This window comes from Chanos chanos, chromosome 16 (genome assembly GCF_902362185.1).
Source record: "Chanos chanos chromosome 16, fChaCha1.1, whole genome shotgun sequence".
NCBI classification, from domain to species: Eukaryota; Metazoa; Chordata; class Actinopteri; order Gonorynchiformes; family Chanidae; genus Chanos; species Chanos chanos.
In genome coordinates this window covers 16,946,305-16,952,408 of record NC_044510.1, presented here as the reverse complement: position 1 = coordinate 16,952,408, position 6,104 = coordinate 16,946,305, and positions in this window count along the sequence as shown.

Here is a 6,104-nt window from a genome sequence, read left to right as displayed (position 1 = left end):
AAGGTTGGCAGGTCTGAAATGTTGATGCTGACTAATGTGTAGGTACCTGACAATTGCTATGCTCCTTAAATCTCAAATGCACTTACATATAAGCAGAGCTGTCAAGTGCTAGTTCAAGTTGTGAAATCCTTGTTTTTATTAATTAACTAATTAACTATTAATTACGTTTTTTCACTAACATGCTTGTGACATATGGTTATGAGCAATAAATACTCTGATCTGGGATCAATTCAGCACCTGTGACAGAGTGTTGTCATACGTAGCACTTACACTTCTCTTGACTGTTCATGGGTGTGTCTGTGAACTTCAGTTTGTTAGATGCTTGTTATGAATGGTTGAATGGTTCAAAATGGTTGTAAGTTCAGTGACTCTGACAGCAAGTATATTTTTCAGTTAAGATGAGTAAACCACACAAGTGGACCCATTTTGCTCACAAGTTTGTTCTGACATGGTATGGACAATGGTGAATACAAAAATTCTGAAGGTGTGAGACTCAAAAATTTCTAGATGTTCCTGACCACACCAACAAACAGCAACTTGTTTAATGGAGACTGCAGTGAGGCATCTGGAGAGTTCCTTTTTATCAGCTTCCCCACTCCACTGTTCAACATCCAGCTCCTCAACCCACTCTGGACTGAGAGCTCCCTCTGTGGTTCACACTGCCTCCCAGTGGAGACTCTGCCATGGAGACAGTGAGAGAGAGCATAGAGGGACTCCCTACTGCTATCTCACATACAGAGCTTGGCTCCTCCTCCCAGATGTGATTGGTCCCCTAGAGGCTGGCGGGGCTATCAATAAGTTTAAAGTGTAACTCAGGAGGACTCACTGTCTGTATGTCTAAAACAGCCCCCAAACAGATATGATTACAGACATTCTCATACTAAACCACAGAGAGATAATGTGCAAATGCAGCAAAGAGCACTCTCTTCATTCAGCTTAATTTAACCCCTTCCACCTGACACACATCTTTGGTGTGATTTCATATGTTCATTCTTTGAGCTCTTCCTCCATAGGATAGACATGTTCTTGTGGCTAAGAAATGAAACTGCCTTGAGAAACTGCTGATCTGTTCATTTTTACATGTGTTCAGATATTCCTGCTTTCATGTGACATTTGGGAGTATATTTTATGCAGTATCCACTTAACACATTACTGAGAGCTGATTTATTCACTAGTGTATGGTGTATCAGCATTCACAGTATGTAACTGCTCTTTTGTGTGTGTGTGTGTGTGTGTGTGTGTGTGTGTCTGTGTGTGTGTGTGTCTGTGTGTGTTTGTAATGTTCATATGTTCAAGTCTTCCCTCTTAGGAAAGGCTTATGATGCTCTGTTCTTGCTAAGGGATTGAAATTTGTCTCCTCTGGCCCAACTTGATCACATGATCACTGTTTGGAGATTTAATACCAACACTGTTAATCCCATGTGAGTATGAGGAAGACACTGATTGGTTAGAAAATTCGACACAGGTCTCACATGGGAATTTCTGGTCAGGTACAGTGCTGTAATGTGGCTGATAGTTAAGTACCTTCATTTGTAAATGTTTGTCATTTCATTTTATTTATTTTTTGCACTTCATAAACATCACAGACCTTACCTTTACATGACCTACAGTGTTTTTATGTAAACCTGCCATTTTTATCAGCAACAAATCCCTTAAATTAAACTCATGACAATTGTGATTTTGACCTTTTTTGAAAGAGACTGAGAGACTGTAAAGCGCAGGGGAAGAAGCTGTGTGTCACCCATAATCTATCATTACGATCAGCTGTGATCCTTACTGAACACTCCCCATTACACCTTGATAAAAGATGAGATTTTGCTGTTGCTTTACACTGTTGTTGTTGCCACCACCATCACCTTTATGCCATCCAGGTGTTGCATTCAGGATTGGGCTCTGAGTGTCTGATCCTGGATCAGTCTCAGACAGTCCAACGAAGTGCATCATGACTCCAGAATGAGAGTTTTCAGCTGCCTTGTCTTCATGATCCCTTAGGACCCAAACCCCTTTACGTCTTCGACCCAGACGCCCAACCTCCAGGCCAGTGATTGACCATTTTCTGTTAGCTGTGGAAGGGCAAGACCCGATTGCCAGGAGAACGTGGCCTATCCCGCCTTTTCTCTTGTACTGGCATGGGAAATAGTTGATAATACTCCTGATAATTGCATTTGCTTTGCACTGTCAGGTCAAACACGGACTTTGCTATACCAAACTTTTCAGGAGCTATTACTACCAGTTCATCTTAACTGCTTTTAACTGAGTTGTCCGTGAGGACTGGTCTCCCATTATTATAGCGAGTGGTGCTTCAACTACTGTCACCTCTCCAATATCACCTACAAAACCGATCAAGCAACAGATCATTTTCTCCTCCAGATGAATCTTGTTCTGCAGGATGTCAGTTAGAGTGACTCCTGCATGAACAAATGCCCATGCAGATGCAGAACAAAAGGTCCCCATTCCTTCATCAGGGCCCCGATGATTCTTGAAGATAGTAGTCCTTACCTGCACATTATTTGTCTATTCCTCATATGGGGTTGGTAAGGTAGAGAGGATATTATTACCACTGTTCTGCTCCTCTTGATCCAATATTTCCACCTCACATCAAGCTTTCCCCTCAAGGGCAGTGAACACAGAGTCAGCCTGCTACTCACTGAGTAGAAGCTGTGCTCAGAGCTTTGCTTCCAGCTGAGTTTGTCACACTGCAAATAACTGCCATGTTTAAGAATGGATATCTTATGAGTGCAACAACAGTAAGGGACACCAAATGGATCTGGACTGTCAGTGAGCCCACCACTGATAAATGACTGTCAGTATCAGCACTGGGAGTGCTTCAGAAGGTGCTGCAATTGCAGCAGTGAAATCCTTTGTCCTTTTATTTACTTTAATTTTGGAGGTGAACTTCACCAAATAATGCACATTTTTTTGTTGGTTTTAGGTACATGTATATATGTGTAGAAGTTACTTTGGGTGTTTTCATTACTGGTAAAAGGTGCGCTGATTGGTGGTGCTATGCAACCTGTGCTACAGCGTTTCCACAGTAGCAAAATTGACTCTGTGAGGGGTAAACTGCTATGTTTCCTCCTTAAATAAAAAACTGAATTTGTCATTTATTTTAGAATGTAGTTCCTTATAGAAAAAAAAACAAAACAAAACAAAAGAAACTTGAAACGATGTCATAATCTTTTATAAATATTGTATAATCATTTGTAACTTTGGTTGAGCGAATGTTTGAAAGAAATTAAAACTTTTAGTATCCTTAACGGTTCTCTCATTACTGTTAACGTAACATTTTTCTTAAAACATAATGTTATTGCTGTTGGGGTTAGGGTTTTTTGATAAATGCTGGGGTTATTTGGTTTTATAGGTGTTGTGTAATCATTTGTAACTGTTATTTGACAAACTTTGAGATTACATTAATAATAGTTTTACTGTTCTTAGCGTTTCTTCATTTAATATTTTTCTTTACTGTGTGTACATCATGTGAGAAAATGATACAACTCAATGTTACTCTTATTTTGAATAGTATATTACTATTGCTTTTATTTATGGAAAGCATAATGAATTATCTTTGTGTATGAAATGTGCTACATAAATAAACCTGCCTTGCCTTGCCTTGCCTCCCATAGGCCACCCCCAAATCTAAGTCCATTGCTTCAATTGGGATCCCTATGGAATTCAAAAATTTAATAAGGCATTAAAATGGGATTCAAGAGGAACCAACCAATCACTGAGTAAAGTTCATTTTGATTGAGATGCCTTTAAAAGATATATATGGGAAAACGAATGAGAGGAAGTAACTGAGACATGCACACAGTCCTGTGTTTACCCCTCTGATCCATGAGCCAGAATTACTGTTTATTTATGACTGATATTTTATTGTTTTTCAATGAGATGAATACACATACAGAAATATAAACAAGACACCCACGCGTGAAAATGGGATAAAGGCATCATTAACTATAGTGGATGGGATTATATAGAATAATATTTAGGTGTAACATCCCTCCTATAAGTATAATGTGCAGAGCAAGCGATAATGGGAAAATGATAATATAATGAAAAATTATATATGGAAACACAAAAGAAAATACAAAAAAGAGGTAAAACAGAGCAAAAAGGTAGACAATAAATAAATAAATAAATAAATCATAATGAAAACGGGGAAAAAAATGGTAGTATACATTCTTGGAGGCAGAGACCACTGGGCTAGGTGTCGTAGGCAGAAAGTGTAAAGGTAAAGAAGAGGATTAGGAATTCCCAGCCCACCAGCAACAACTGATCTCTGTTGTTTATTTAGGCGTATTCTTGGGTGCTTACCATTCCATAAGAATAAGCTGCATAATCTGTGGAACTGGTGGAAGTACTTAAGGGGGATCCTGATTGGGAGGGCTTGCAAGATATAAATAAACTTCGGAAACATGTTCATTTTTAAAACATTGGCCTTACCCCATAGGGATAGAGACAGAGCTGACCATCTAGTGATATCGGAGTTAAAGAGATCAAGAAGAGGCTCAATGTTGGCTTTGTTCAAGTCCGACATTAAAGGTGGGAACAGAATATCCAGATATCTAATGCCTTTAGTTGGTCATTGAAAGTTGCCTACTTGAAAGAGGGATTTTGCGCAGGATGAAGGTAGAGGAAGAGCCCTGCACTTAGACCAATTAATCTTGACAGATCTATGGAAGAGAGGAGGGTTGAGATCGAGTTTTCCGGATCGGATACAAAGACTAGGATATCATCAGCATATAACATCAGTTTGTGCTTTGAATGGCCAATCAAGATTCCCAAAAATTTATCATTAAGACAAATTGACACAGCAAGCAGCTCTAGGCTAAGGGCAAAGAGCAGAGGCAAGAGAGAACACTCCTGCCTTGTGCCTCTGTTTAGTTGAAAGTAATGTGACATCAAGCCATTGGTTACCACCGCAGCCTCAGGTACACTATACAAAAGCCTGATCCAACTAATAAATTTTACCCCAAATTTGAAGTGCTCCAAAGTGAGAGACATGTAGTGCCACTCAACTCTGTCAAATGCCTTTTTGGCTTCTAATGACAGGGAGGCCATGGGAGGCTGTGACACTGTCACATTAAGTTTGAGGTCAGACTATCTTAACATATTATGAAGGTCTCAAATACAATACATGCTGGTTTTACTCTATGAATGGTATTGGCTATATATCTTCGTTTATAATGTGATGCATTTTTTTCCCACTGCCATATAATGGTACATATGTGTGGGCTCTTTAGGGTGTCAAAAACCAAGGTTACTTAAGCAGTGTGTGTATTTGGCAAGAGGAGGGATTCACTGGCTGAAGAGGAAGTGCGTGTTCTGTGTGGCGCAAGTTTCAAATGTCTGCGGCTACTACAGTAAAAGAAATTGCTTAGTTCATTTATATAAGTATTGGAAGAGAAAGAAACGTAAATGAGCAGTGGACTTGACTAAACTGAAGGACCAAGGCAACCCGTTCCTGCTACCCACAGCGCTACCCACCGCGGGTGGACATCCCGCTGGGAGAGAGTAAATTGCTGAATTTACTCTCCTCTGCTGCTTTTTTGGTAAGATCAATGCCATTTTGTATTTTTTGTATGGTATACCATTTTCTTTTTAAAGTGATCACAGTTTTTGGTTGATTTTTTTTTTTTGGATTATACTTTTCTTTTCTTTTTTTTTTTTTTTTGGGCTGGACCAATGTGGGATAGAGGTCGCTTTCGGCGGCCGTCTTGTTTCGTCTATTGGACTTAAAGTCTCTTCAGTACATTCAGCGGTGGACTTAAGGACATATTTCAGAATTACTGTTATTAATGAAAAATACAGAAGGAAAAAACCTACAGGGACCACAGATAGTCCTGAGTTGTTTCATTACAAATGGCTCTAATCTAAGTTCATCACTGTCATGGTTAGATTATAGTTGTGTCTTAAGCCATGCCTAGACATGACAGAAATGTTACAACTGTGTTGGGAGAGGGAAACAAAAGACTGCAGCATATTATGTAGTATATGCAATCATTAAACTTTAATTAGCAATGTAAAATTGTTTTACAGGAGTGATCATGATTAAAATAGCCATTATACGAAAGTACAAGTAAACAACTACTCATGAAAAAAGA